The sequence below is a fragment of the Diplotaxodon limnothrissa genome, linkage group LG7, assembly GCF_057381915.1.
Source record: "Diplotaxodon limnothrissa isolate DT_005_m linkage group LG7, D_limnothrissa_male_GT1.1, whole genome shotgun sequence".
Lineage (NCBI taxonomy): Eukaryota > Metazoa > Chordata > Actinopteri > Cichliformes > Cichlidae > Diplotaxodon > Diplotaxodon limnothrissa.
Genome location: NC_140602.1, coordinates 60,411,481 through 60,427,564, shown reverse-complemented (window position 1 = coordinate 60,427,564; position 16,084 = coordinate 60,411,481). Strand labels below are relative to the sequence as shown.

At 37.9% G+C, this 16,084-nt stretch overlaps 1 protein-coding gene across 3 annotated transcripts in view; it reads left to right on the top strand.

Annotated features, from left to right (window-relative positions):
- Positions 1–11,685: 11,685 nt before the first annotated feature.
- LOC146629417 (zinc finger MIZ domain-containing protein 2-like) overlaps positions 11,686–16,084 on the top strand; it is a 33,038-nt gene continuing 28,639 nt past the window's right edge. For 2 of the 3 annotated variants that reach the window (XM_085360090.1, XM_085360089.1), the window contains exon 1: positions 11,843–12,116. The gene's annotated coding sequence lies outside the window, so the exon portion shown is untranslated. Of the gene's footprint in view, positions 11,717–11,842; positions 12,117–16,084 lie in introns of those variants that run through there. The other variant, XM_085360088.1, reaches the window with a different exon arrangement.

Below are 16,084 nucleotides of genomic sequence, written 5' to 3'. Positions count from 1 at the left end.
CAGAAGGAAAGAAGTGGTTTCCATGAACGTGCTCCTGACTCCCGCTCCAACACTCGAAATTTACAATTTAAGTTTGTAACAAGACAAGACAAGATCTTCTTCTTCTATAGACATGTTCCCTGTTTAATGGTGCGTTTGGCACCAAACTCAGTATTTAGATCCAGCCGTCAGTAAAAGTGTTTTCACTCACTCCCAGCAGAGGGCATGCAGACATCTCACCTCTCATCTTCATCTTCAGTTCTAAAACAAGCTGAATAAGATTGATGATGAACTGTCCTCCTGAGGTCTTGGCCTTCTCTCTGTCAGTCAGATTAATTGTGTCTATTGACAGTGATCAAATCCAGCACACCTCAGAGCTCCATTAGAGCATACAAAGACTCAATATATTTTATAGAGTCATTCAATTGTTGATCTGTCCTGTTAACATTATGGATTAACTAATCCCTCTCTCTTTCATCCTTTAATTACATTAAATGAGGGTGCTGTACATATTTTTAAACTACTATACAAATAATAAATGTCTTTGTTGCCTCTCAGTCTGTTTTATGATGATTTCAGGTGATTAAGTTCAGCGTTTACCCTTAATTATGTGTGACTGTCATCACATGCATCATCCACCATTCATGTCACACCCCTGGCTGAAGGGGAAAGACAGAAATGGACACCTCACTGAAAAAATGAATGTATTTAAAAAACAAAGTCAATGTCTGTAATATGTGAAGTAAATAAAATTCAAATAATCCCAAATGACCTGTAAGAATGAGCGATAGAAACCGAGGTTGCAGACGTCCATATATAGTCTCAGTTGAGTAACTAAGCATGGTGACAAATATTGCTCTAAACAAGCCAGATTTGATTGACCTGACAACATTTTTGATTTGTGCATGTAAAGAAAGTCAATTAAAATGAACAAGAAAAAAAGAAGAAAATGCCCGTGTTATGTAAGCTTTGGATGAGATGGAGATAATAGCTAACACATTAATGAGCCCACTCCTGCAGCATGATAAGTATGAAGGCTTAATTTGTTACCCAGATGATTTCAATGAGAAAAAATACATCTCAGCACAGGACACATGAAGGTGCAGCATGAGAAGAAATACAACAGGAGAAAGATGGTGCAGAGATAATCGTGGACCAAGTAGAAGAAGCAGACAGCAAACTGTGAGCAGACAAAACAAACTAAGAGCTCAAAATTGTTGCGCTGATTGAAGAAAAGTTACATTTGGTTAGTTTGGGCTCTGAAGCTCCAGCTGTGTGGTTAGTTGTTTTGAAGATGAAGATGAAATTAGTTCCAAAAAGAATTGGAGAAATATTATATGTGAAAGTGCAGAAGGATTTAAAGATCTGGGTGGTTTATTCACAGCAGAAAAAGAAAATAGGATGATCATGACATGATAATGTGGCAAAAAAATGTCTTGTTTCCTTAATCAGCACGACAGTTTAGGTCTCAACTAAAAAAACTTGGAAATGGGTTGCCTTATGCTCAGTGTGTTAAATGTTTAGTCAGTTCTCAGCAGTCTTCCATTGTAATGGTACATTTAATTAATGTAGTTTATTTGAAGAATTGTAGGCCTTAGTGAAATGGAGACACAGCTCCTAAACTCTGAAGACAAACATTAAAAAAAAGACAGCTTCTGAAGTCGTTCAATGTTGCTTAGCCCTTTGAACGACAGGAAATACAATAACAAACGTAAAAGAAATTGTAATTTAAAAATAATAATTTCATTTGGCATCTGTTGAATTTGTTGTCACAACGTCTTAAAATGGGTGGAAGTAAAGGATTTTTAAAATTTTATATCAGGAAAAAAAATTATGTTTAGACATGAAAATTCTTTCATAAATGAAGCTGATAAAAAGTTGAAGGCAGTGGCACACCCAAATGTTCACATTGTTTATGGAAAAGTGCCAACTTGGTTTAATCCGTGTGAAAAGAGAAAATGGGATGATCCACACAGTAATGAGTCCAATGTATTATTTTCTTAATCAGCAAAGTAGTTTTGGTCTGTGCTGATATCTTTGGAAAAAACTTTTGACTGATAAGTTGGGATTTAACATGATAAACTTACAGTAGATAACAAAATGTACCACTGGAAGACAGGAGACATTGTTGCTGTAAATGGGCTTTTGTACATCTGTGTTAATATTCCATTAAACCTCATTCATGATTTATGGTCAGTGTTACTATTAAGTGTTCATATTTCTTTAATTCTCTGATTAATTATGTGTTACTCAACATTAAACTAAAAATAATTGTAGTCATAGAACAAGACGTTTTTAATTGTATTTAATTTATTTATTATTAACCCTCTGGGGTCCAGGGTATAATTGGCCGCTTTTGACTACTTTTGATTTTACCTCTATATTTCACCTTTAAAATATGTTTTTCTTGCCTTGTTTGGTATCATTATTTTCAGCACAACCTCAAATATCTGAAATTTGAGTTATTTTTTCATTTTGGTATACTATATTAGCACAGTTGATCTAAATTCAGACAAAAAATTCAAAATCAGAGTACAAAAAAGTTGTATTTTTTACTGTAAAACCCACAAACATGTTTAACAAATGATTTTCATAACTTGAAATGCAAATACAAATTGTACATTTCTAAAAAATTATGCACAAGTTTTGCAAACAACAAAGTTATATGGTACTATTTACCTAAAAATGCAGCCAAGGCCTCAGGCGTTTTTTATATAACCAAAATCTATTTACAGAACAATCAGGTGTGCTGCATCAAATAAGAAGGCACACAAATTATTTGTGCCAGTCCAAAAAATGTAGTTTGTGTTCAGTACAGAGGCGGAGCCAGACATTTGAAACACCCAGGGCTTAGCCCTAAAGGGTAGTATGCATGTGGGATTTTTTTTTTTTTTTTTTTGGGGGGGGGGGGTAGAAATGACTGAAAGATTAATAGGCTCTGTTTTGAGTTTTGTTCAAAAAAGAATGACTTCATATAGGAAAAAAATATATCACATATGCAGGACACCTTAAACTAGTTTTTTAATTAAGCAGCAAGGCAGAACAAAATCAGGGCTGTATCAAGACACAGGGACTAAACCCCAATTCAACCAGACCCAGGACTGATCCGGAATTAAAATAGGACTACAACAGTTCAAAATCAGGACTACTGAGGACTTAACCAAGACAGAACAAGAATCAGAACTAGATGATAATAGAACTAAAAATCATCATAGACCTGCACTACACTTATTTTTTAATTCTACCAAAGTACACTATTTAGATTGAGAAAAGTTTATATAATTATTTAGCCTTGTTGTGCAAACAAGCCTGCATAACTTAATAAATATAGAATTTGAAAAATAACAAACCTAAAAAGAAACACTAGGTACGAGATACATGAGTACCTATGATACGGTGATACTTTTGGTAAACAATCATTTGACTAAGGCTATGTCCACACGTACCCGGGTATTTTTGAAAACGCAGATTTTTCTATGCGTTTGCACCTTTCGTCCACAGGTAAACGGCGTTTTTGGTCACTGAAAACGGAGATTTTTAAAAACTCCGGCCAGTGTGGATATTTTCTAAAACTCAGTTTTTGCATTTACGTGTGGACGAGAAAAACGCAGAAAACGCAGCGTCAAAGATGTGCGCCTTTTTTGACGTCACAGTGTGCGCCACGTTATTGTTTCGGTGAAATGAATTTCTACAATACTGTTACTGTTAATTGTAGCCTCTGCAGTGTTTAAATGCTTACATATACACACACAGTTACTGTCCCTCCACACATACGACTGGGTTCTGCTTCTATGCCCCAGCTTTGTTTACTTTTTGCCACCGAGGCTTCTAGACTTTCTGCTTGGCCAACATTTCTACACGGTTAGGAATCTAGCGCCATCTCCTGCTTTGGCATGTTCCTAGCAGCGTTTTCCTTCATTTCTGCCTTTATGTGTGGACGGGATTATTTTTTAAAACGAAAGATCTCCGTTTTCAAAAATACCCGGGTACGTGTGGACGTAGCCTAAGAGGTCTGTCTCACCTGCTCTTGTTCCATCTCTGTTCTGTCCTCATTCTCCTCTCTCTCACTCTCTGTTCCTTTCTCTCCCTTTTTGTGCTGACAATCATCAAATATACAGTTGAAACCAGATATTTACATACTCTTCAAATAAAAACACTTTTTTAATTGTAACATCAAATCAGACTAAATGTTTATTTTTTTTAGATTGATAAATATAAAAAACGTATTTGTTAACTTTAAGAGTAAAGAGAGAAATTGTCTGTATTTCTTAATTGTAAATGGCACCAAATTGTATTCAAAACTGAGCCACACTTATGGAGCTCCACAATTCTTTCCCAGGTGTTTTGGTTGATATCTCTTGATTTTCCCATTTCAGAGAAACAGGCTCTGGCTGTGTCCCAATTAAGAGACTGCACGCTTGAAGTACGCGCACTACTATGTACGGTGCGTACTATGAGGACGAGAATAACCGGACGGACCAGTTGCACGAACCAAAACATGCTAACAAGTGCACTGGGACTGGGAGACACTTCAAAGAAGTGGAAGCGGGGCGGCCAAAGAGTAAACTTTCAAAAGTAAGTTCTGAATATTATGTCACTTATTTATGTGCAAATGTTTAATAATGAAGAACATTAAAACATTACTGTTGGCCACATGCCGGCAAAGTTATGTGACATTAGCGATGTTTGTACTTTCAGCATTTACTTTGTTTTAAAGCCTTTACTTTATACGCCGTTCGATAGTTGACCTTAATCTTACAGAGAATCTGATGATTTTGTGGATAATTAAAGTCAGTCATATATCCACAAACACAACAAGCTGAAAGTCAGTGATGCTGCTCGGTTTGCAGTCCTGAATATCACTGCACAAGCAGGATTCACTGCACTGTTAATGTTAGCTATGTTATATTGCTGCCTCTGTTCAGTGGTGTCGAGCCAAACTGACTTTAACGTGTGTTTGAACGAGCTGACGGTTCACTCGTTAAGCTGAAAGAAAGATGCTTTAATCACAGGAGTCACACATGTGTCCACTGTACCATCTGGGAACTCTTCTTGTTTAGCACTTGTAATAACACAAACACTAAATCCTCCTTCTCTTGTGCTGTTTTGTAGCAGTGTGTACACCTGAGACTGTCACCTGTCTGTCTGTCCTGCACTCTCTCTCTTTTTCTTTTTCTCTGATTGTGGAATAAAAGTATGAACATGTGTTTATAAGTTACACTTGTGTTTGAATCCTGCAGCTTATCACACATTTGATTTCCATATGTGACAACTGCAAGCAAGGGTGTAGATTTGGTTTTGGCATTGGTGGGGACGGATGATTCAACCACTGAACGCTGCCCTGTTTCCTTTTTTTTCCTTTTCGTCTTTGCTTCTTGATAAAACAAAAAAAAATGGAGAAATATACTTGCCTACATATGCTATTCTACATGCTTTTAAACCATTTAAAATGACAATTCATAGTTTTATATGTGAATTATATAATGTTAAGTTTCCCGATTCTTTTGTCCCCATGATAGAACAGAGAAAACCGACTCATAGTGTGTTAAAACATTTATATTTCTTTTTATTCAATCATCTTCTGGAAGAGAGAGACCCCTGCACAACTCAAACGCCAGTTGCAAGAGCTCTAAAATTTTTAGCTCAACATGTGTCTTATGTGGTATTATTTCTGTACTTCAGACGTCACACACAGTTTCAAACATTGCTTATATGAAAAGTTCCTCCTTTCTGTGTCTTTATCTATTAATATGCCTGTGCACTAAAACTTCCTGTTTTTTAGTCTGGGTGATCACTTTGTGAGTCAAAAGTGGCCTTGCTCTACAAGCCTTCATTATTAAAGCACATAAAACAATATAATAGGAAAATAAGGATACCAAGGATATTGATTTCATGACAACAGTCATGAAAATAAAAGAATATGACCTTAAGGACTTAACAACATTACTTCAGTTATACTACACTAACATCTCTTATACATTAGCACTAAGGGAACACTGAATGACCTGGTGGTTTTTGTCCATAAAACTACTCATCTAAGATTACCACAAAGTAACAGATCTCTTAGCAAAATTATGCAACCTTTTAGGCACACTATTGCCCCTATCAAGTCAGTGATCTGGGATGTTTTACTCTAAACATGAACTACTGTTACAGCAACAGACATGGACTACTGGTGTCCCACACAACAACTCAATGTCCACTATGTGAAGGAGCCAAACACATGCCTTCTCCTCTCATTAACTGAGATAAACTGCTGGCATATTTGTTTTACATCTATACTGTCCAGTCTCTCCTGGTGGACATGGCAACACGTTATTCATGGTTACATACAATTTTAGACTGATGTGGGCCAAAGCCTGCCGGGAGTTTGCTGTTCTCCCCGGTTCAGGTATTTGAAGTTTGCACAGCTACGTTCTCGCCTAGAAAGACTAATAAGAGGGACACTGAAATTCGGGATTGTCCGAGAAAAAACGGGAGGGTTGGCATGTATTGCCTTGCATAGCCTGTAACGTTATTATGATGGACAGGTTTTATGAGTGAACTTGACTTTAAGTCACTTACAGGTTTCTTTGAAAAATAGAAAAAATAGAAATATATATATGGTGGATACAATCATGCATTCCAGATGCAAGAATCCATTTGAACTAGCCACTCAGCAGTCTAAAAGCAACACACACTTACACACCTTGGAGGGACGAGAAAGAGGAAACACACTCTGATGTAAGAAGCCAAACATAAAAACAACAGACATTGATTTTTGATCATAACAGCATTCCCCCAGGGATCAATAAAGTATTCTGATTCTGATTCTGATATTAAGCATGTAAATATGTTACTTGTTTAGGAGATTACAGTGTCCAATTAACATATATTATATATGACCATGTGATAGGATGTTAGGTTGACTTTCTGACTTTACATCATGAAGTCATCGGTTTGTCTGCTTCATCTCCTCCTCTGCATGTATAAATCTTTGTTGGCAACAAATCTTATAGTGTTGAAAAGCCTGTTTGTTTACCTTGAAATGATGCCACATTTGTGTAGAAAATGCATTTGTGGGTTGAGCAGCAGTGCAACATATATGTGTGTGTGTGTGTGTGTTGTTGAACCGATTTCTTCGGCCTGGTCCCCACACAGGGACCTCCAGAATGGGGAAAAACAATAAAACAATGCACCACATTTGATGAAGTTCAATTCTGAGACACAAGATGGCAGTAGTGAGACTGTTATGACAGTTTAAGTTCAGATTTCCACAAAATCACCACCTTGAGTGATTAATAATAGCGACTATTTCTACTACTACCACTACTACTAATAATAACAAAAAAAAAAAACTACTATATTGTTGTTGTTGCTGCTGTTGTTGTTGCTGCTGTTGTTGTTGTTGTTTTTTGCAAGTTCTTTCACATGACTCTAATTATTGTATGTATGCCTAGATGAGAAATTGAACCAGCTTTATATGCAGTATAGATTCTCAAAAAAAAAGAGGGGATTCAAGAAAGTTTTTTACAGAATAATGTTTTTAATGCTTTGTCAATGTGGTGATGAAGGAGTGTTGGAGATTTAGTGTCTCTGTCTGTTATATAACAACAATAACAAAAAAATAATGTGATTAATTAGATTAATCAACTAAAGCTATGGAATAAACACAGCAAAACTGATTTCTGATCTGATGCAAGGAAAAAATGCAAATTCTCAAATAGACATATAAACATAGAAATATGCAGCACTTGCTTTCCCCCCACTGAATGCTGCAGCTTGTCCAGGTATTTAAATTTATGGCTGTTATAGTACAACTTGAGTTCAGCTGCTCCAGATGTTAAGATCAGTGCACCTGAAAGAAACTTTTGGTGGACAACATCAGCAGATTCTACCAAGATTTGAAGTCATCTGAAGTTTGGTGCCAGATAGTCACGTAAAAACATGAAGTATAGGGGTTAGAGGACAAAATGATGATTGGAGTTCATGCAAAGCAACTTTGAAGCCATGAAAGAGGTGTAAAAATACTACATTGCACTATCTGATCACCCATAATATCTGAGTGACTCTCTATTCATACACAAATGGTGTAAATCATTAATGAAGAGGCCTGGATTAGGAAAATAATTCATCAGCTGTAGAAGTCATTTTAAATGCAATGTGTTATTTAAGTTCTTCTGCATTATAATGGAATACAAAAATAAGGTAATATGATATGGAAATACTCCATACTCAGAGTTCTTAACCTGAGCTGCAAAAAATCTTAATTATGTTTGGGTTGCTTTAATAATGCTTAAAAAACTGTGCTGTGTATTTGAAACAGTTGTTTTACATATGATATGCTGAATGATTCATTGACTCATTGAGGAATGAGTGCACGGGAGCTTTTGCAGAGCAAAGAAATCAACATTGTCTATTATGAACACAGCTGCTCATTTTCTACTCACTGTGCTGCCCATTCCAAAAAGCGAATAGTCAGTGGAAATGCAATGTCTCTTTAAAAGGTAAAAGCAGTTGGAGTCCATCATAGCTGTTTTGTTTTTCTGATGTTTAGCTGCAAATTATTATTATTATTAGTAGTAGTAGTATTAGCATTATTAAGATGGTGGAGAAGAACTCCCCTACTGGTGGAAGAGGCCTCTGGCAGAATCACACTCAGGGATAGGCAGTCATCTGCACTTTACATCAATCATCACTGACCTGTTATCTAATAAGACTTTAACCTAGTGACTGAGACCATAAACTCCACAGGAAAGTGATTACTGAGGTCATAGATCAAGGGAACCAAGTGCCATTTTCCAAAGATTTCCTTCCAGCTTATGAATGCCAAAAACCGTAATTTTCCATAGTTTAATTGACTGTGGCTCTGAAAGTAAAGTTGGTTGCCTATTAGTTGGAGAGTGAGTAAGTGTGTGATTGTTGGAAAATAGCTCTGCATGATTTGTGTGTGTGTAAATGCGTAGAGAATGTGGCTTTTAGTAAAAGCATTTTGAATGCTCGGTTGGAACAGCAAGTGTACCAGTCTAGGGTACCAGTTTAGGGTGGTGATTAGTGCTGACGCTTCACAGCAGGAAAGTTCTTGGTTACAACAAGTATGTAGGTTCCCTTCAGGTAATCTTTCACCTGTAGTCCAAATTCATGTATGTTATGTTAAATGGAAACATTAAGCGTTTAAATTGTGTAGAATATACAGAATAGAATATTATTTTATGGGTAAATGTGACTGTAGTATTTTAATGCGCTTTGAGTTGTCCATAAGACTAGAAAACGTTATATAAATGCCTGTCTACTCACTCGCCCTTCCATAGTAAGTACAAAATTAACGGTAAATGGAGACCTATAAAGATTATGCTAATCATGAGTACCACATTTTTTATTCTTGGACACTTTTATTCAGTTAAAATAATCCTCATACATCTTCTGCTGTCTAAAGCAAGACATTTTATCTCCCTTCTTTTCCTTTTTAAGGCAACTTTCTTCTGACTGGCTGGCCCTCATAAACAGCGTGAGCCTCTTGAACACCAGGTAGGCTGGGTGGGCGGGGCTTCTGTGCAAACTGCAAGAGCTGGGTGCTTGAGATGACCATATTGGCGATATCTTCTCTCCGTGATGTCACACAGATCTCACTGCTTGAAACTGAACATTAAGAACAGTCTGAGCCCAAGCTTTGGCTCACAGATATTACATGTTCATATAATGAACTCATTATTTGATTATCATATTGTATAATTTTTCTATGATAGAGAATAAGTAAAAACATAATTGGTTCCTTTTAAGGTCCATGCAATAGACAATGTTGCAAAGTGTTGCAAACTTCACTTGTATCTATAATTAATCAGATAGTGACGGCAAAGTCTAATGTATAGTAAACTTTTTGGGTCCACCTTTATCCATTTTATTGATTTAGAGGCAGAACGGATCATCTTGATGACACTGGGTGGAACTTAATCTCTTGTATGTATAGCAAAAAATTTAATTTTGTGTAGTAACTTTTTTGTTCTTGTAGCAATCATGTGTGTTTTGTTGCCAGCTGTATCTACACAGTATGCATGGATATGTTTTGCCCACGTGAGAAAAATCATGTGTCTGTTAGGAAATAGGAGTTTCTGCAAGCTCGGCCAGTAAAGGGGAGGAGGACCTCGCTGCTTCAGCCATTCTGCGCCTGTGTGTTATTCTGGGTCAACCATTTCCCTGGAATGTTCTGCCTGCTGCCAATGACAAGTCACTACAAAGGAATGCACACACAACAGCACAGAAACACAAGGATGACTTAAAAAGGCCTGAATATGAGGACATAGAGCATTTCTCCTGTGACTGCAACCACTGGCAACACATCCAGAATGCTTCCTCTATTTGGCACTTAGAGGCATAAATGTTCCAAATGATACCTACAGTTATGAAATAGGTGTATACAGTATGGATAACCATTTGTGTTAACGCTACAGAATGCTCCCATGAGGATAATTAATTTGATAAGAGGAATGGTTTTAGAGAAGCAGAAGTACGTGTTTTTACCAAAGGCAGAGTATAGCACTGCTTTACCCTCTGTCTCCTCATCCTCCCCATCAACAAGCTTTTTTCATTCCTCCCCGAGCACAGATTGTTGCAGCAAGGATGGCTCTTCTGCCTCACATTCAAAATGGGCTTAATCCTTCAGCCATATACATTGTCAGATTTGTTTGTGTAGGCAAAGGAATGTGTGTAGGAAAAGGAGGTGTTCTTTGACATTGTGAAGTGACTGCAGTACACTGGAATTGTATGTGATTGTACTATGCGGCAGGTTGTGGGGGGAGGAAGCAGCAAGGCAGCTGCAGCATGAAAGGTGGAGGTGGTGGTGGGGGGGTAATATGGATAGTGTAGAGAAAAATGAAGAAATGGGAAATCCGGGGAACCTGTTTCCAGGGCAACAGAGGTCTGGAAAAATACAGGCAAGCTGGACTTTTTATTCTCCACACTGCACTAGCCCTCTGGCAAGACACTGCAGACACCTCTAATGACTCCAAAACACTCACTGGCCCTGCTGCTAAAATACTGCCAGGCATCAAGTGATATACGCACCTTTTCTTAGTGTGTGTGTGTGTGTGTGTGTGCATGCTGCCTAGGAGCCAATACTGTCAAACATGTGCATTGCAGGTGCATGTATGATGGGAATGAGTGAAAAGCACACATGTTGCATGGTGCATGAATCAAACATAAATGATCATTAGCAGGTGACGTCATGGTCGATGATACCCCCCCAACTCCCAACTCCCTCCCTCTCGCCACAACACACACAGGCAACATCGCTCCTTTTCTTGTGTAATGACCTGCTGCTCTGGTCTGCAGTCACTCAGCCGCCAGACTTGTAGGAGGAGGGACGTGAAAATGCCTTTCTCTGTGGGAGACAATGACTCTGTGATCTCATGAATATATTAGAGGGTCACTGAGCAATGAGCAAGGTATACAGAGCAGCCATTCTCTGCCTGCAAAAACCTATTGTAATTGACTCAGCTGGAGTCATCGTGTGTATTGACACACACGAGAATAGCTGTGTTAATATATAAACACATTAGTTTACCTTTGTGTGTGTGTGCAATGATAATTGCAAAAATGCATTATAAATCGCCCAACTAGCCTCTGCTCGATAATACGGCCATCAAGCAGCTTTGTCTTAATGACACGACTGCGACACTAGTAGCTAAGCTAACGTTGTTTAGCTAACGTAACTACCTACAATCAAGCGGCTTCGTTGTCTGGCAGCTGGAGCAGATACGGGGTGAGTTCTGCGGGCACTTATTATCAGGAATACCGGTTCCAGGAAATTAGTAAGGCGCTTTTATTATCGCGTGAATAATTACTTAGTTAGTTAAACTAATTACTTAATTAGTTTAGGGTAGGAAAATAGAGTGTTACACAAACTTATCAACGCGAGCTAAGCATCCTCCATTTAGCTAACGGTGCCAACCGGCGGCGTGTTCACATCCCTCCACAGCTCTGTTTCCACTTCTCTGCTGGCATTCACAAGACAGCGATACACGGACTTGCTGCTAGGGTCACAACAGCACGTTGCAGCTAACCAATACGGGACTATTGCATTGTTTCCCCCCACCGTTTCCTTGCTTTTAAATCGCCATTCGGAATCAAAACAACCCGAGTTTGATCATCAGTCCAGGCAGGTCGGTGAAACAAAACATCTGCTATTCTCATCTTGTTTTTTTTTTTAAAGTGACGCTTACACACTCGCGCAGAGGTTGAACTCCTCCACACAATCTATGCTGCTGATTTTTCCTCCCGTTCTGCTGCACGTACATTACAGCCGCATGTTTTGTTTGTACTGCGATACTCTTGAGTTGAGTGCTAGTGTTGATTTGCATGTTGTACACGGCTCTGATTATCACCTTTTATTCACCTTATCATGTCTAAATGTATGTCACCATTAATTTGCAGTCCATTTCGTTAACTGGGTGTTTCGGGACATTTATAGGCATAGGTGGTCGTTGTTGTTGCGTTGCGATATATATTTCTGAGCTGAGGTAGCCAGTGCCCTGTTTTTTGTTTTGTTTTTCCTTGGCCATGACTTCCTGGATTGTGTGAGGGGTACAATAACATGTTGTTATGGTATGAAGACAGACTGTTATTTTGGGTCAGCGTTGACATGAAAAGACAGATTCTTACCTTTGTTAACCCCGTTATACGTTCAGAAAAGGCTCAAATGAATATTTATGGTGAAGACTTTTAGCTGCTTTTTCCTGATTTATTTAGTTTTTAAGATGAAGTTGGGCATACATTCTAGTTGGTGACTTAGTGAATGTAATTCAACACTTTTTTTTTTTACTTGTGTCTAGGATTGTATTTATGCCTAAGGTATGTGTGCTAACGGAAAAGGGGCTAGTGGAATAACTAGTCTAGTACAGTATAATATAGGATAGAAAAAACCAAACAAACAGAAAACATGAGTGAAGTTTGTTTAGGATTGAGTTGCACTTTGTACTCTGGACTATGACTGCAACTTATTGTTTTCATTAGGGGTGCACTGATTGTGAAAATTTTCTCTAGTATTAATGTTTAAAAACAGCTTTTGTTTTCCTTATTGTTCAGTGGAAATAATTTTTTTTCTTTTAGATTTTTTTTTCAAATTACTATAGACCACTCACACTGGTAAATGCCATATTATTTTCTGTTATTCTGATACCAGTCAACAGGCTTAAGGTTTAAGAAAAAAAAGCTTTGAGCTTTTCTCTACACTTCTGTCCAAAATGTTTTCAGGTTGTTGTCACATGTGATGTAGGTGATATTTGGGAAGCTGACACCAAAGATTCGACCTTTTTTTCCCCTTGGAAGTGACAACTGTTTGTTTTCAAAGTTGCTTGTTAGTTAAATTTATCAATTGTTTCATCAGTTGGTATATATGAGGGGAATAATGAGCTTTCAGCTTGTTTTGGAACTGCATTTGTTTTAATACTAAAGACACAAACAGACAAGAGGCATTATTTCTTGTTAAAGTTGGCCCACAACTTCATCTAGGATTGCTGCAGACAGGCAGACACACACACACAGCCCGCTTTACTAGCAGTTAAAGTAGTTAACAATAAACAACAGTAGGAGGAATTTGGAAAGGTCAGTAAAGTTTCCTTCTAAACAATATTGTCACATTAAACATTTTCATAAAGGTTAACCTGGCCAGTGTACACACTGATGTTAGCTGCTTAACTATTAGTAGTTACTAGATCGCCACAAGCGTAGTTTCAGGGGCTCAAAAGCTAGTGTACTCCAAGTTCTGGGCCTACACTCTGATAATTCTGAGGGTTGCAGCTGAAGGTTAACTTAAGCTAGTGAGTAGTGGCTATGGCTAATAATAAAAAGCTAATTTTAATTTTGGAGCTACCCAGCAAACATCAGTCGTGTCCGTCTGTAACATTATAATTTATGGTGTTAATTTGACAGGATAACACAACTATTTGTGTCTGAAAGTTGTTATTTCAAGAGGAAAGCTTAGCAACTAGAGCGAAAACTGGTATCTTATCTTACCAGCTTTATTTGATCAGCAATGAAAATGTGAAGCTGAAGTTACTAGAAGCGCGCTTACCTCATACAGTCTAAATATAATCACTTTTATTTTTTGTTAGCGTTAGCATGCTGTCTTCACAGATGCTTGCAAAGAACCAAAGTTGTGTTAGCAGCATAATGCGGTTGTTTTTGTCCTGGATGCCGTTTTCCACTTTACCATTTATCTCGTCCTTTTGTGCAATAAAAATAAATATCCATATGTCTCTTTATTTTCCTCCACTGACACACAAAGTAAAATCAGCTGATTGTAGTGAGAGTGCAAGAACTGATAAGTGGGGTCAATAGGCAAGGAACTGTAAACTGGTTTTCCACAACCACCGGTTCTCGATTCCCATTCCTACTCTTCACCACAGTGAGGATTGCAGCATATTAGTTTAACATTGGTATTTGGTTGCTGCTCTGTATTGGCAGATACTGTGAGCAGTGAATGTGAGTGCGAATGGTTGCCTGTCTCTGTGTTAGCCCTGCGACAGACTGGCGACCTGTCCAGGGTCTAGCCCGCTTCTCGCCTTATGACAGCTGGGGTAGGCTCCAGTGCCCCCCGCGACCCTGAAACGGATAAGTGAAAGTGGATGGATGGTAATCTAAAAGTGCTGGCTGAGTCTGCACTTGCTCAACTTACCTGTTTTGTTAGAACAAGACACAGTCAGAGCTTCCATCCCATCTCCCTCTTGTCAGAACCTTTCTTGCTGATGTGCTAAAGAACAACTTTTTCATTTTCCATCTTTGAATCACACATGTTATCCAAGGTAGAGGAAACTTATCTGTGACAATGCTAAATCACTGAAGCTATGTCCACCAAACATGGAGAGCATAAGTTTTCTAGCGAAACTGAAATAAGCACAGTTTTCATTGACAATATTGGACTGCGGCCACAGAATGGCTGTAATGTAAAGGATGGCTGCACATACTAATTGACAGACAAGAAGCTTTATGATACCGCTCACTGAGATTTAAAAAACAAAAACAGAACATATATTTTTTTCTTATCAGTGTATAGGGGTGGCGCTTTTTGCATTTTTAAAATTTTGGCTTTGAAAGGTATCATAAGTCTCCAGTTCTTGATCTGAAGGTCAAAGTCCCAGAGACCTTGACCTCAAAGTTAAGATCAGAGGTCAAGTTGTCTAAAAGATCTAGACAGTTGGATTTTCAGATACTGTGAATTAGGAGTCAAATGTGTGTCAAATTGTTAAGTGGCTTTTTTTGGAATTTGCATCAGAGGTTTACTTTCTTTTCAGTTGTGTGTGTGGGAGAGAGAGAAGTGAAGTGTTAAATAGGGCTGCAGTTTCTAATTTTTTGTGATGGATTAATAGTGTTTTGTTGAATAGTCCAACTTGCACATTTTCAGAAAAGCAGCAATTATTTGCATTTGACAAGCTTAAATTTATTAATTTTAGGCATTTATGCTTAAAAATTAAAAAAAAAAAACTATCTGAAATTTTCTTAAAACGTTCTTAAAAGCAGGAGCTGGAAAGCAGGAATGCAGGTATAGGAGCAGAGGGTCAGTTGTGAGTTGATTGAGTGGCTTTGGTGTTTTGGCTGGCAGTGTGTTGACAGTAACAGAGAAGCAAAGAACATATGGTGAGAAATGAAATGCTGCTAGACATCATTTTGTCATTTCTGTACAGGTAGTCTGTGCTGGTTGTGTTCACATTAAACCTGTGATAAAGTTAGACATCATAGATGTTTCATATTTATTTTTGTGTGGTTTTTGCCATCCAGCTGTAATGAGACAACAATAAGTTGTAAAGTGCTGGAAGTGCTTTTTGATGAATGAGAATTCAAGTATGGTGGTTACATGATCCAAGATTCAACTCTCTCTTTCTTTCTTTTTATACAAAATATGAAGTGTCTGACCTAAATCTACAAAGTGCAAATAGAAAGCCAGAGAAAAGATACAGTGGGAGGGGATGTTCAAGGCTCTGATGTTGGAAAATTAGCATGTCAGTTGGTAACTGTCAGATAAAGAAAATCTTGAGTGGGAGAACCCAGGAGGAGAGCAGTGGCAGAGCAGTGAGGAAGAATGTGCTGGGAAAAAAGCATCTGTCATTAAAGGAGGAAAAGGCACAAATAAAAA